General features: G+C 43.0%; 1 protein-coding gene across 3 annotated transcripts in view; it reads left to right on the plus strand.

The window, feature by feature from the left end:
• Positions 1-16,303, plus strand: part of OTUD6B (OTU deubiquitinase 6B) — a 379,632-nt gene that overhangs the window by 97,670 nt on the left and 265,659 nt on the right. Inside the window, exon 1 of one of the 3 annotated variants that reach the window (XM_069621342.1) lies at positions 8,800-8,842. The exons of the other annotated variants lie outside the window; for them this stretch is intronic. The gene's annotated coding sequence lies outside the window, so the exon portion shown is untranslated. Of the gene's footprint in view, positions 1-8,799; positions 8,843-16,303 lie in introns of those variants that run through there. 3 annotated transcript variants of the gene reach the window in all.

Consider the following 16,303-nt stretch of genomic DNA (forward strand, 5'->3'; position numbering starts at 1 on the left):
TAGAAACATTTCATTTTGAAGAAAAATAGTCGGGAGTGTAACATGTACTTATCATTTTGACAACAATGAAAATAGTAAAGTCCACGAAAACTTTGTTTACATTTTTCAAACACTGTTCATCATAGCTAGCGAACTTCGCATCCTTCTCGTTTTTGGGGAAATTGTGAAGGCTGATCTTCTAACGGCGAGTCCGATCATCGATCGATTAATCCAAGTCTTTCCGTTCTACACAGAAAGTTATATTCCATGATCGACAAGTAATCTACACACATGGCGCTCCATTTCAGAGGAGAAATTAGTGCTTTAAAGTGTAATTAAATTCAACACTTGCACATCCACACGTTTCTAGAACCTATAGGCTGCCATGCTGCTCCTTTTTACTGCAACTTCAAAAGGACTGATTGTTGTCTGGCGATCGTCTCAGATTATGGTTATAATATCTTCGTAGTTGATCACTATTGTTGAAGTAGCCGCCGGCTGATCGGCTATACCCATGACAATCACACATCGGGATCAGATAACTATGTTTAATCGAAAATGCAAAAACATATTTCAGTACCCATTGTTTAATTGAATAAACACATTACATTCTTAACACGCACAATGTCTATTTTCTGCATCAAATTGAACATTCATCCGTCACAACGTTCATCATGTACCACACAGCACACTTTTCATCCACACTTGGATAAATACTTTTAAAATGTTGCTTACACTGATGTGATGGAGGACCAACTGCTTCGAAAGACCGTTTTCTGAAATAGAAACTTTACTTTCCGGCGTAAGCTTTCAATATAGTGAATATTATCATTTCTTTGTGGATTTTTGATACATTTGGTCCTTCAAATTCTTAGTGCGGTGGATTCACAGACACATAATGGGACCCTGCATCTAGAGTTTTCAGTAACACATGTCACAAAAATGAACAATATTAATGCCGATCAGTGTGCTGAAAAACGACTAAATATTTCAAGTAGACCGCATATGATAATATTTACTTCAATGTTGAGGGTAATGAAGCCGCCTGCTCCCACTACATAGTTTGTCCGCAAGAATGGCTGGGGCCTGAAGGGTAAATAGGGAGGGAGACGGAGGTGTACACAGAGCATGGAATAGTGTACAGTCCCAAACATTGCATTGCAGGCATATGTTGAAGTCAACAAGAAGGAGTAGTTTGGATGCAGAAGTCAAAGGAGAGGGTGTGAAGTCGTCCCATTCAGAAAGGAAGACAGACACAGGGTCAGGGTGTATGCACGTAGTGGCAAGGGTTGAGTCGGAGAGACACCCATCTTGCAGACAAGACTTTCAAAGGAGGAATAAGGCTGGGTGGGTAAGAGAGGTAGAGACCAACTCTGGGGAGATCAGGGCTACCCCACCTCCAGATTGGTAGGCCCGCTATTTGGAGAAGATCTTGTTGAGGAGGGAGTCAAAAGCAGTGACAAAGCTGGCATTGAACCACGTCTCGTTGAGAGCAAGGACGTCAAGATCAAAGTTTTCAAGCAGGAGGCAGATGTCAGTAGAAGCTTACTAGCTTCTGTGTGGATCTATTCCTGCAATCCGATTGATGTCTGCATTGAGGCAGGTGTGTCTGGTTGTCCTCCACGTATGGGCCTCCACAGTAAGATGTAAATGTGTAAAGGACACCGGCGCAGGTTCATAATGCACATTGGCAATACATATTCCTTCCACTGTTATTTAAATGCTGTACACCAGTGTTTCTAGGCGCGACAAGACAAGTAAGGTAAGACAAAGGGGAACAGAACAAACAATCTTACTAGGCCTTGTGTTATTCAGATCGTGCAAGGGGGATGGAGAGGGGAAGTGCCATGGGAAGGGGAGAGTGCAAAATGCTAGCTCGAGTAAATGCTGCTGGGGTTGCCGGCTCTACGCGCAGGTAGGCAGGGGACTTTGGTGATTGCAGATGCAGTCCATAGCGTGCCATGTGGCCAGAGGCAGTGCATGGGGCTACTGGTCATGAGGGAGCCTGGTCCCCTTAAGCTGTGGAACCGTTAGCCCTATGGGGCATGCATTGTACATAGTAAATACATAACGCAATACTCAGAAACCTGTTTTGTGTTGGCAATAAAAAGGCTGTGGATTTTTATTAAACATAATACTATTAAAAACATAACTTAGTATTATGGGTATTTCCCAACAACAGGTGTGCAGTGTTTTCTTATTTCTGTACTTTTGGGCACTTATTCCAGGAAATGGAAGTTGCCCTTCTTTGCTCACAGGTTGTTGCCAGAGTGAGCTCCCAGGTCCCTGTGTTTGGGACCTGCAAATTGGCCGGGGAGCACTCCTGTGTCTGATGGCAGTTTCCTTCTGGCCCATGCCTCCTTTTCTGCTCTTCTTTTCCACGACTTGCTTGCACAAATGTACCTTTTCCAGGGGTGGGTGGTATCCGGCAAATCGGAGGCTGGGTCTGCAAACGCAGAGTCCAAATACTCTTAGGTCTGAGTGTTCTTTCTGCAAGTCTGCTCCTGCAGCTCTTCATATATAGGGCAAATATGCCCTGGGGCCATGCCAGCATATTGTTACTGCCCCCTCACCCCCAAATGGCCGGCCTTTGCCGACAGCCACTTTGCACCTATGTGTGTGGCTTCCTGCCTGTCCCCTCTGATATTGCTAGAGTATTCTATCCACCTTTTGAAGAGAGTGCGAGACACTGGGGTGTTCGGTGTAGGCGCTACCTGGCTGATAGCACTTTTTGTTATGTCCTGAGTCCCCTCCCTGTTAGGCTTTTCCTGTGAGTGCTGCTTCAGGAGAGAACAGGTGGGGGCAGGGGGAGTGTGTTGCCTATGGACACCTTTGTCCTACCCCTTTTCCCCCTCGGTACCCCATGGGATGCTACCACGCTTAAGGGCCTGTGCCCTTGAGCTCCATGGGGGGTGCCCCCTTATTCCGCGGCACTGATTATAAGGTTCAGAGGGTGGCCAGGTAACAATTTAGCGCAGCCGAATGAGAACATCAGCAGGGGAGAGAAAGAAAGAAAGAAAGCAGAAGCGTAAAGGAAGGTCTTCAGTTGCTTCCAAAACCTGAGGTGTTCCTGTTCAAGTTTGATAGAGGCAGAGTGACTGTTCCAGACGGAGGCACCAGCCAAGGAGAGAATCTACCCCCCCACTGAAAGCATGAAGAATCGTCTGCCTATAGTGTTGTCCCCGGCGCCAGGCTGTTGCAATAGTCCAGCCTACAGAGTACTAGGCCTCTGGAGACAGTGATCTTCTGGGGGAAAGTGAGAAAATGAAGAATAATTATACAGAGGTTCATCTGGTAGTTGGACTTCTTGGAGACTTCTGTGATGTGAGGTGAGAAGGAGAGGGTGGAGACGAACAAGACTCCAAGGTTTCTGGCTCGAGTGGAAGAGTAGAGATAAGAGCTCAGGCAGGGAGGCCAGTTAATTAAGGAAAGATCGAACAGCAGTCCTATTTGAAAGGATCTCAGTCTAACTGGCATTGAGACGGAGCACATTCGAGTGAAACGCTTGAAATAATCATACTGGCATTTATTGTTGAAAAATATATAATTTACTTCACAAACAGTAATTCATTAAAAGCATTGTCAATTACTCCTCAAGTCTATTTCATTTTTTGTACAATGAAAACTGCATTCAAGGAACTGTGCAGAAGCTTTTAACTGCCTTTGTCAAACAAATTTTGGAGGGCAAACCTCTTTTGCAATGTTACATGGCACAGTCTGGGCCCAAGAAACAAAATCTGGTTCAATTCCATGCGTTTACATGGCCAGCACATTCAATGTCATATCATTCACAAATTCAAAATCCATCTGCTACTAGATTGGCTTTGTCACCTAGTGTTTGCTTCTTTTGGTATACTCTGTGTTGTAACGAGATGTACCAAACATTCCTGCAATTTCAGGCCTCCATACTGTCTATGCTGAAATATAATCTTTTAGGCCTGTCCTTTAGGCACATAATGTGGAACCCCTCTAAATCACCAGTGTGGCAGAATTGGGTGAGCTCCTCATGTCTTTTGAAAGTGTTTTGTCGCAAACAACAAACTTCTGAAGGCTGCGTGAGGTGGGGTGCCTTGAACCAACCACCTTTTCTCACACTTCTCCTCTTGCTCACATTCTTGGAAATGTTCGTTTTCTTGCCACAAATGTACTTTAGAAAAATGTTGCATCGCTGAATGCCGTTTATCAAGTAGAATATCAACAGATCCTTGACATGTTTTTGAGCCCCACTAAAAATGGTTACTTTCCTGTGGCCTTTTTTTTTCTCCAGCAGATGTGCCTATTGGTGGCTATCGGGTCTATGTGCAGTCCTCTCGATTGCCGAAGTTAAATGGATTTGATGAATCCACATTTTTCCATGGGAAAAGAAGATTTACATTCAGTTACTTGCACAACCACCAAACTCACTATTTTTTTGGTTTCCATGTCTTGTAAGTGGGAAGTGCAGTATTTAGCAGAAAAACCCGGACTGTTGCACTGGCCATCACCAGCAAGCCAGAGCTTTTACCAGCGGGAACATTGTCGATTGACAACTGTTCGAGTGTCCATGCTTGGCTAATAGCCGGGAACAAGAAAGAAACTGGAGTCCCACAAAGTAAAAAAAACTCAAGTGTGTTAAACAATTTTTTATTTTTTTTAACAGTCAAAACATAACATAACCATCACACCCGACAGTTCCAGTTTGCGATTCTTGGCATATATTTGCATATCTTTTATTGCTGTCTTCCCTTCCCCCACCCCTTTAACTCGAGCTTCCACCTCAGGTTTAGGGATTTCTTTTCTCTTGGGGTTAGTCGCTTTCGCCGTTTTCGGATGTATCCTCTTCACTGGGTTCGGCCTGGGAGGATCCCGACAATGTGGCTATCAATTGTCTCCATGCTATCAGAGGTCCCACTTCATTCTTCTCCCCTCTGCTGGCTGCCTCGTACCATGCCGCTGTCTCAGCGTCTGCCCACTAAATCGTTCCACCATACCTCTAATCTGGGTCTATGAGCTGCTTTCCAGCTCATGGCTATTCTCCTTTTGGCCAGAATATAGGCCAGGTCCTTGAGTTTGCACACGTGTTTCAGGTTGCGTGGCCTTGTAAATCCCCCCATCATACATGCCCACACGGATTCCACCTCTACCTTTATTCCCTTTTCAGATAGTCGTAGCTTAACTTCTCCCCAGAATTTTCCCACCTCTCGGCACACCCAGAACATATGGATCATCCCGGCCTCCACCTCCCCACATTTTGGGCATTTTTGTGTTGCTGTTGCTCCAAATCTGAAATCTTTCGGGGGGTCATGTATGCCCTGTGGGTGACGTACAGCTGGATCTGCTGCAGCCTGGCATTTCTAGACACCTTTTTATATTTCTGAGCTTTTTCCCACTGCCCGTTTTGCATGGGTTCACCCGCTTCCTCCCCCCAGTCCCGCCTCAATTGGAGCAGCTCCTTACCCACTCTGAACATCACCAATTCGTAAATCCGGGATATTTCATGCCCTCTCTCCGAGATGTCATACATCGTTTCTATGGCAGTGTCCGGTTGTTCTGCCAGTGCTATTTCAGATCACCTTTCCTTCACCTTTTTGACAATTCTAGTGTATGTAATAATCTGCTCCGTATGTACCCCCGTTTCTTCCACTATCGTTTGGAAGTCAAGTGCCTGCCCCTTTTTCCATATATCTCCCAGGGTCGCCAGGCCTCCCGGCTCCCAGTGTTTACGGATCCCTCTCCTCAGCTGCTCATCCGCCCAACAGAGCGCCAATAGTGGTGCTTGCGGGGAGCATGGGGCCAGGTTTCCCATAGCTCGACACACTTTGTGCCATGTCTTCCAGCCCAATTCCAGCAATCCCGATCGCCCCTGCAACTCTGTGTTGGGTAGCCATATTAGCTCCTTTAAGAAGTATGGGTCACATTCGCCCCTTAGCAAACTAAATTCTGCTGTCTCATCTTCCGATAGCCACCTAGCGACATAGTGTAGCTGCCCTGCCAGGTGGTATATTTCAAAATTCAGCAGGTTTATACCCCCTCTGTCGTACGTATTCTGTAGCTTCCATAGGGCCACTCTGTTTCTAGAGTTGTGTCACAGAAAGTCTCTGCATAAGCTTTGGAGTTTAGTAAAGAAGCGTTTGGGCAACATGTATGGGATATTTGCAAAGAAATGTAGGAGCCTAGGCAGGACCACCATCTTGAGCAAGGCCGCCCTCCCCACCATGGACAGGGGGAACTTTGCCTAGAACCCCATGCTGTTCTTAATGCCTTCCACTGCCCTCTCGGTGTTGTTTTTGTGCTCATCTGCAACCGTATGATATATGTTAATCCCCAGGTATCTGAACGTTCTGGTATGCGAAGCAATCAGCAGTATGGGTAAATTCTCCTGTGGGACACCTCTGGACCTCCCCAAGGGGAACATGCTCGTTTTTTTTTTTGGGTTTTACCGCTATTCCTGTAAGAGTCGCGTAGTGCTCCATCACCTCTAAAATATATTGTATATTTTCCTCTGGATACCGCAGGTATAGCAGCATGTCATCCGCATACAATGATATCAAGTGCGGTCCCCCCTTAGTATAAACCCCTATTTCTTCATACTGTTGTCTTTAAACCCCTATTTCTTCATACTGTTGTCTTAGGCAGATTGCTAACGGTTCTAGTGCAAGGATGTATAGCATCGGGGACCAGGGGCAGCCCTGTCTTGTGCCTCTGCTTAGTTGGCATTTGTCTGAAATTATCACTCCTGTTTTTACCCTGGCTATCGAGGCGCTATACACCATCTTCACTCACTGCAGGTACCCTGGTCCCATTCCATATTCTTTCAAAGCCGCCATCATCCAAGGCCACCTCACAGTCGAAGGCTTTACTGCGTCTAATGAGACTATTGTTATTTCACTTGGATCGCTCTCTACCTGTTCCATGATATAGTGGAGCCTCCTGTGGTTATCAGATATGCTTCTTCCTGGGACATATCCGGTTTGATCGGGGTGTATGAGTTTGGTTATTACCCTCTTCAGTCTATTCGCCAACACGGCCGTAAGAATTTTGCTGTCCTAATTTAGCATGGATAGGGGTCTGTACGACCCACATTCTGTGCTTGGCTTGTCAGGTTTGAGAAGCGGAATAATTACCACCTCCCTCAGAGATTGCGGCAGTCTCCCTTTTTCAAGGGCCTCATTTAGCATTGCCAAAAACGGGGGGAGCACTTCTTGTTTATATGTCTTATAAAATTTGCTAGGGGGCCCTTCTGTCCCCGGGGCTTTGCTCGTAGGCAGATGTGTTACCACTGTATCCAACTTTTCTAATGTAATCGGGGCCTCCAGGTTCTCCCTGTCTTCCTCATTCAATTTAGGCAATCCTATGTCTTCTATCGTATCCTGAATCTCCTGCTCTGCAATTTCACTTGCGTCTTCATATAGGCCTTAATAGAATCTAAGGAATACCTTGTTCAAGCTCTCTTGGGTGTTCCAGACCTGGCCTGCTTCTCCCATTATCTCCCTAATGGTGATCTCAGTGTCTCATTCTTATATAACCACGCCAGTAGCCTCCCTGGTTTATCTCGCTCTGCATGTTGCCTTCCAATATATTTTTTGTAATTCAGATTACATAGCCTGTCCCAGAGCCCACCACAAGCCTGTTGTAATCGGCTCACCTGTTTGGCGTCCTCCTGCGAGGTGCCCTCCCTTTTCATAATAGCTTCTAGTTGCTTTTCTGTCTCTTGTAGCTCTTGCTCTATACCCCCTTGGAGCTCCCTAGATTTAGATATGGCCGTGCCTCTTACTACAACCTTAAAGGCCTCCCGTAGGGTTCCCTCTGACTCCACGCTTCCTGTATTATTTTCAAAGTACCCAATTATCTCCTCCCTTAGGTCCTCCCGGAATACGGTGTCCTTCAATGCCTCAGCTCTGAGCCTCCATGTCGGGATCCTGGCTCTGGGGGGCTGGTGCCTAGTGTACTGAACGTTGATCCGCAGAACAGCAATGCAGATGAACAAATTAAATGTCCAAGTATGGGTTACGCAGACCATGAAAGTGAGTTATGGTGGTGTACACAGGTACCCTTGATCTGCACGTTGGTGCCTTTAACTAAATGATTAAACTCCACCAATGGCTCCCCACAAACACTTGACGTAATTTATGACTGCATTTCATGATCTTGATCAGGCAGCAGTTAAATGCAATGTATTTTGGTTCCTTTAGTAGCCAATCGTGTAGAGGTACAGTCGATTGCGATTCCATTGAGGTGGATAGGTCCTAGACACTCGGAAGAGTATAGTCCACATCACAAGCACAATTAGTGGGGAAGATGCTTCAGTTATTTCTGTGTGATACTTCCGATATGTCCACATGTATTGGGGAAACGGGTAACATTTTCAGCTTCCTAGAAATAAATTGTTAATAGGGTGTCGATTGTTTGGGCTATTTGTTCTTCAAGCAATTCAGCAACATCTGCTGTGTTGACCGTCTCTTCTGTTTGACGTTGTGTGGTGTAACTATGATCCAGGCATACTTTCCATTGGTCACTACTGACCTTTAATTTGAATTCCGGCCTCTGGGCTGCTGCATCACAACACTGAATCGTGTGTGAACCATGCTCTGCCTCAACATGTAGCTGCTCCTAAGTCACATCTGGTTTGCAACCTAAATCATTGGTTATTCTAGTTGTCTGAGTCTTTATGCTCCTCCTCGTCATAGGCCTCTAAGATAAGGCAAATTAAACCTGCTTAATTCATAGCACACATAGAATAGATCAATTACAACTTGAAAATGTATGATCAATGGAGTTAGTCCTAAACAAATTATTTTTGTTTAAAAAAACATAATGTTATGTACCGGTTCTTTGCAGATTATCCTTGGAACTGTCAAATCAAATTGGCGACCACCATACCGAGGTGAAAAACACATTTTTTAAATGGTATTAACCTTGAAATTTGCTCTTACACCTAAATAATAATGTATCCCTATATCAAAATATAATAATGTCATTATGGAAGCAACTAAATCATATTAAATATGACTTTACTGTAAAAATGGATGATAAATGCTATGTTACGTATACCTCTTGCTCTTTTGTGTCCTCAATTTCGGCCACTTCAGTAGCACAGCCCTTGTACATAATAAATTCAAATAAAATGTAACACATATTCAAATAATGTAATCTTAAAAGCTTTTGATCTCACAAACTACATCTTGAGAAAGTGGGTTTAATGATTGACCTTGCAATATGAGTTAAACTCTAAGTTTCATCCTCCAATTAACATTTTTAAATTAATAATCACGTCGACTCAAATGTGTGTATGTGTGACATTTTTAAAATACATATATGAAAACTCTACCTGATAACTTTCAGAGGTGTCGCAGGAAGTTGGTTCGAGTTCACCATGAAAAACATATTGATTAAACTCTGTCCACTTTAATGCCTTGCAATGTTATTTTGTTTCATCCATCCAATTTTTCGTTAAGCATGTAAAAGTTTTGAACTAAAAGAAACACAACTAATATGGTGAAAGAGTGTGTTATTCAGTGACATAGTACATTTTTCTGAAGGTTTACTTTCATAATTGCATGTGTTTCTGCGATAAATACAGCAAGGTTGTCAATGTAATGCTCTGCAATTTGCTGACAGTATTGCAAATCAGCACAAAACAATGGCAACTTAAATGTAAAAAATATATTGTTAATCTATCACCATTGGTATAAATCAATACATCTTCACTTCTACAAACCTCATCATCCTGACCGATTGCAGTAGAAGAATAGTACACTGTCTGAGTTTGAGGCTCTGTCTATTTAGTGAAAATTGAAATAAGAAAGATGTAAAAGCAAAATCCCTAAAAGAAATTACATTGAAAAGGTCTTTATTGACAAAGAAGCCTAAAAGTTAACATGCGTAACAATAATCAATATGTTTTTGGTCGGAACCGGAACAAATACATTGTAATCGCATGTGAAGGATTATTCTAAAAAATGTACTTGAAGGATGAGTGAGGTTGCTGTGGACTCCGGAATAGTGTACCATCATGGTCCTTTATCCATGCAAATAGTCAGATTGTTCATTAGAAAATGTACATTGGTATTATAATGTATACCACATCAAAAACCAAAAAAATAAGTTTGTGTGCAAGTCTCACCATTGGATTTTGGACATGTCTGTGATTTCCTCCAAGCTAACGGTGTGTACTTCCATCTATGCGGTCTATGTAAAGACAGACCAGGTAATTTACCAAAAAAGATTAAATCATTTTAAAAAGACGCAATGGAAGTGTGTGTTTGGTAAGGCTCCCATTGTTTAGAGCTATTTGGGTATCTCACAAAGTAATCTAAAGTTACAAATGTATAAACCAAAGAAGATTGTGTCAAGAAGAAAAGACATGCAATGAAATATCAATTGACTTATTCCCCAAAACTTGAAAAACTTTATTTATGGTACTTGCCCACTGACTTTTTCCATATGAGTGTTCACTTCAAAGACTTATACATGCAAACGTAGAAAATAGTAAAATGCACTTAACAATTTAGTGTCCTCTACTCACTTGGGTCAGCGTGTGCTGAAATTGAGTTGCAACTGCATTGGGCAGTAATTTTCGAAGTAGTCTCGGGCAACACTTTTTGGTGTATTGTGATTGCTCGTACATATCGTCAGAAGTTCATACTGCAGATGCATAATCGATTGCTCCTCATGTCATTCAAGACATCCTTGGCTCTGCTTTCCATTTCCGACACTGGAAATCCGCATTTGGAGAGCCAAGTTCTTATTAAACCTAAATCCTTTGGAAAAACATGAAGGACTGTACTATCACTTTTAGCATGGCTGGTATTACTGCAAACGAAAACGATAAAAGAAGGCATTGTTCGAATGCTCTTATGATCTGTTAAAGAAATATAAAAAATCTGAGTATTTTAAAAAGTATCTGGGTAAACCAAACATCTCATCCCTCTGATAACAATAAATTGAATGTATGGAAAATGGCACTGAAAGCACATAGAAAACATGCACTACTAAAATGTACATCTAAAAACAATACTCTGTTATGTATTGTCCTAATTACAGAGATAATGATTATGCTGGTTGATGATAGTGTACACTTTTGAAATAAAACATGTGACTTTAGGGTATACAGTACATAGAGAAAAAAGAAAGTGTCCTAGTGAAGATCATTGACAATACAAAACACTACAGTAAAAGTTGTCTAACCATTACTTGGAACAACAGATTCAGTGAGCAAGTTAAGAAGTGGAGAGATGCCGATATCTGTTGTGGATTTCACAGATGTTCTTTTGGTAACTAGTAAAGTGTTTATAAAGGCTTACAGAAGTGGGTGTGTATGTGAATGTCTGACATGTTCCTTCGCACCCACGAGACCTCTGACAATGTTTGACCTCCTGAATCCTGCCAGTGCAGCCCCCTTGCGAGCGCATGCCCATAGGTGAGAACTGCCATTGATGCTGGAGGGGGGGCAGGAGGAGGTATATGTGGAGTGGGGTGGATGTGGATGAGGCAAACGCAGAAAGCCAGGATCAATGTTCAAGTGACACAGGGGTATGTTGATTGCAGGGACGGGGTCTTCAAAGGGGAGTCTGGAGACACCAGGTCGGGGGAGGCCATGTGGTTAATGGTCACAGTGTGGAAGATTCCTTTGCAGTGTGTACATGGTGTTTGGCACCTTGAGCCTTCCCATCCTCCCAGCTCCCTTGCGAGCGCACGCCCACAGGTGCGTACTGTCATTGATAGCGGATGGGGGATGGATGTGGATGATGGCGAGCGCAGAAGGCCTGGAACAATGTTCAAGGAACACAGGGATATGTTGATTGCAGGGAGGGGGTATTCAAAGAGGATTCTGCAGACACTAGTTCTGGGGTGGACAATGGTCCCTGTGCAAAAGAACCCTTTGTGGTGTACATGGTGTTTGGCACCTTGAGCCTTCCCATCCACCCAGCCCCCTTGTGAATGCACACCCACAAGTGCAAACTGCCATTGATATTGGAGGGGCGGGGGTGTACGAGGATGAGGCAAGCACGATAGGCCAATACACCTGTTACCGCACACCAATATCTTATTATACTCTTATATATTTAAACATGTAGTGGATTTACATTTCTCACAAGTGTTATGCTTGAATTATTTTTTAATGCTTTATTTGGTATGGTAATGCAAATGTCAATGCCATTGCAAATTATACTGGTGCGGTCGAGGTACTGGCTGCATAAATCTACGGTATTGTCCGCTGTTTCTGGGGAATTCATCACGAATGACCTGAACCACACAGGCAGGTATTACTCTTCTGAAGAAAAATCAGTCTTCCATGAATCCACCATGTAAATGTGCGATATGCCACAAGTCTGTACCACCTGTGTAAGAGATACAGACATAGTTTAATGGAATGAAGCCAATAATTGCATTTTGTTTACTTGCACTACCTTGTAAAATGTGCAGCATTGTTTTGATTTTAAAAAGTACCTTTTCAAACGCTGTATTGTCCGTACTTGTGATTTAAAGTACGGATCAGTTACAAATGTGAACGTGCATTAAAGAAAGAACATTTTGGGAAATATTTCAAACTCAAAAAACCATTCTTGTTCGGACGATAAATCTACAGTGGAACACTTTGGGTTAATTTCCCAATTAGTACATTATTCAATTTACAGAAACATTCTTGCGTCAGTGAACCGTCGAACTTGTATTGATCTAGGGGAAAAACATGTTACCCGTCTCTATTGTCAAACAAATAGGATGTTATAGGGCAAAATTACTCGTTGCTTGGATTACAAGGGCAAACTGTAGCTTGAAGTTCGTGCATAAGCACCATCCACATTCGCAGCACGGATCTTGTAAGGCAGGCTGCCCTGAAGTCATGCAGCTCAGTAACACATAGTGGTGGTGTCTTCTTTGGCAATGTAGGCCAAGCAGCCAGACTTCTCTCTGCAGCAGCATTTCTCCACCAGAGTAGACAAAAGCTCACAATGAAAGCAGGTACACCAGGTGGAAACGTCTTCCATGCGACTGGGTTTCGGTTCCGGCTCAGCCTCCAGCGTTTGATCCTCATGCCTTTCATCCGATTCCACATTGTATCCACTTTTTTCTCTTTCAAGGATCTCCTCTTCTGAGTATTCGGGCTTGTACATGTAGGGCTGAATTGTTGCCATAGTTCCTGAATAGTGAAAAATAGAATCAATAGAGGGGCAAATAAACACCTTTTTGTTTGTGTAAAGCAATGAAAAGAGGTGTCCCATTAATATTGAATGTTAAAAAAAAAGACCAGCAAAGAAACAACCGATGTCACAAAAGCACATCGCAAAAAGGCACGATTACTAGTTTCAAAACTGTAAAAATTCCCTTGGACACATATTTTAAATATGGTTTGGAAAATACCTTTGTACAGAATATAAGAAATAAAAAGCTACTACTTGGTTAATTGATTTCAGGCCATCTAAGTACCTGTTCTCAGTGTGTCGTCCTTGGCCGAGAGCTGAACAGAGCAGAAACAAGTCTGGGAGGCTCGAAATGAAATACACTGACACGAAGGAAAAAGAAAACTATGATGTGTGGTCAGAATAGGTCTGTAACGAAGCGTCTTGCCATTTCCATGGAGACATGTCAATAGATTGCGCACAGAGGATGTTGACATGAGACGTGCATGCGCTGGTTGTGAAATGGGGCATGAGCGTCCAGTGATGCCGGCGATGGGGGCGAGCGATCTGAATCAGTGCCGCAAGGGCACTTGAATTTAGGGCGACAGATCAATGGATAAGAATAGCACAAGATGGCGGTACCGTAGCCTTTGTTTTCGCATGTGTTAAAGTGAGAAAAACTCGGGTAAGTTGTATTGAAAATGTATTTAAGAAAGATCCAAGTATGCTATGAAATACATGCCCGATCCATTAGGCCAATAACATTTCTGACCGAACTACCCCTTTAATATCTCAAATATTTCTGTGGTATTCCTTACAAAAGGTTGTTCTTCACTTATGATATTGATCACTGGTTTGTATTAACATGATTGATAAATACTAATAAACAAGTCCATGTCTAAATATAAAGATCCTGAAAGTAGAGACTTGTGATATGGCTATTGGCCGTATATAGGGCTGTTGTTGACATTGTTAGCAAAAGTGCATCCAAGTACATCAAAAGTACATTTAAAATCTGCAGTGGTGCTTGAATTGGTAGTTTCACAGTCTGAAGCATTATATAAGGTAGGCCTCAACTCAAAAGGTGTATTTACAGCTGGCGAGAAATTGACTTGTGGCGAGTTAGGACAATGTGCATGTGGACAATGCAAGTGACGAGTGACTTGCAACTTTAATATTTATCCCAGGCTACGCGTGTCAGGTGCTACAACAAGATTATGCCCTTAAATCCTGTTCTTTTTAGTCAAGTAAATGGTTGCTTATGGATTGCCAAAATGCAGATACATTTTTGGGCTCCACAATAGGGACCTGAAGTGCTTGGGATGAGCCTCAGAAATCCTAAGATGTAACCCCACCAAATAATTAAATAGCGAGACAGGCAGCAAAGGTAGAGATTTTCCCTACAGCTGTGCAGAAATGGGTTGGGGAAGCAGCATTGTATCAACATCCCAAGAAAGCATCTCTGAGCCCAGAAAGATTTTATTTTTTGTTCTTTTTTCTTTCAGTTTAATACTGTGTACCTCACAACGAAAATACAATAACATACACTAGGAGCTGTAAGGGATCAAGAGTAAGACTCAGACACAGTAGCGTGTTAAATGTTGGTTATAGACTTTTATCACAACATAAGAGGTATTTCCCTGCCTCAACAAAACAAAGGAACGTCTTTTTCAGGATGTTAAACAAGAGCGTCCTCCGTCCAAAACCCAAAACTGACCCTTGCATGCGAAACTCAATATAATGTGTAACTCTTGGATCTCTGTAAGCTATATATTTATAGCTTTCTTTCAAAGTACCAAACATAAAGTTTTAAGGTGCAGAAAAGAAAAAGAATAGAGGTCCGCCAGAAAATGGGTCTTCCCTTCCCCTAGATTTCGTCTGGTGGTTCAAATGCCACTTATCACAGTCAAGTTAGAAGACTCTTCCCTTGAGTCTCCTTTCAGCACAGAGTTCTTTTGAATATTCAGTTTATCGCTCTCTAGATCTGTCATTCTTAAAGGGGTATGATTGTTCCCTTTTCACTGATTGTCACTATTTCACAATTTCAATGAGGGGTTTTTGACCCCTGAGCCTTTTTAGTCTTTTTCGTACCTCTGGTGTACTTTCCTGACAGGGTACTCATAGCTTTATTACTTCTCTCATTCTCTGGGTTTCAATTAGCTTTCAAAGGGGCATAGTTCTTCCCTTTTTGTATCGATAGTCACTGTTTCACAATTTCAATGAGGGTTTTTGACCTCTGAGCCTTTTTAGTCTTTTTCGTACCTCTGGTGTACTTTCCTGACGGGGTACTCATAGCTTTATTACTTCTCTCATTCTCTGGGTTTCAATTAGCTTTCAAAGGGGCATAGTTCTTCCCTTTTTGTATCGATAGTCACTGTTTCACAATTTCAATGAGGGTTTTTGACCTCTGAGCTTTCTCAATCCTTTTCCTACCCCTGGTGAACTCTCCTTTCAGGGTATTGCTACTTTGTTAATTATCCTTAAAAGGAGTATGATTCTTCCTTTTTTTTGTACTGGTTATCACTATCCCGCAATTTCAGAGCGGGGCTTTTACCCCTGAGTTTTTTCACTTCTCTTCTTACTCCTGGTTTACTCTCCTGCCAGGGTATCACACTTCCTTGTGAGTTCCAGACTCACTGTTTGCCTGGTGCGCTATCCTGCCTGGGCTTTTCCGTTTTCCATTCACTCTTGCATCCAGAAAATAATGCCTTTACTCGGTCACTGACCCTTTCTTAACAATATTCATATTTGTATCAATCATTTCACTTCCTTTTTATTAGGCTCTCTTGCACTGTCAACGGTATGCAGTATTATCCCTGAAATGCCCCGGTATCACATTTGCTGTCTCGATCTTCACTGGCGGCTTTGGTGTTCGCGTGTCTTTCCGTCTTCTCCACTCTCAGCCCGCAGACTGAGAGTGCATCCTATTAGCCGCTCGGTTCCCGCTTTGCCTTCCTCTGCTTCTGGCGGCTCCAGCACTCTGTGGCAATAGTGCACCAAACTGCTCTCAGCTCAGTCTCTCTGCATGCCGCTCTTGTCAGCCTTCGTGCTTCGTCCTGCAGTCTGCCCGCCTCTGGTGTCCCAAATAGTGTCAGAACAAGGTCGGATCCAGCTGCAGTCGCTCCCTCTTCATCTTGTTCCGTTCAGCTGTGTCAGTTTTAAACTTCCCGGCACCTGATTGCCATTTCCAACAACTAGAGCGCAGAATTGGCTTGCCGGCTCTA

The sequence above is a fragment of the Ambystoma mexicanum genome, chromosome 5q, assembly GCF_040938575.1.
Source record: "Ambystoma mexicanum isolate Mex_15411 chromosome 5q, UKY_AmexF1_1, whole genome shotgun sequence".
Lineage (NCBI taxonomy): Eukaryota > Metazoa > Chordata > Amphibia > Caudata > Ambystomatidae > Ambystoma > Ambystoma mexicanum.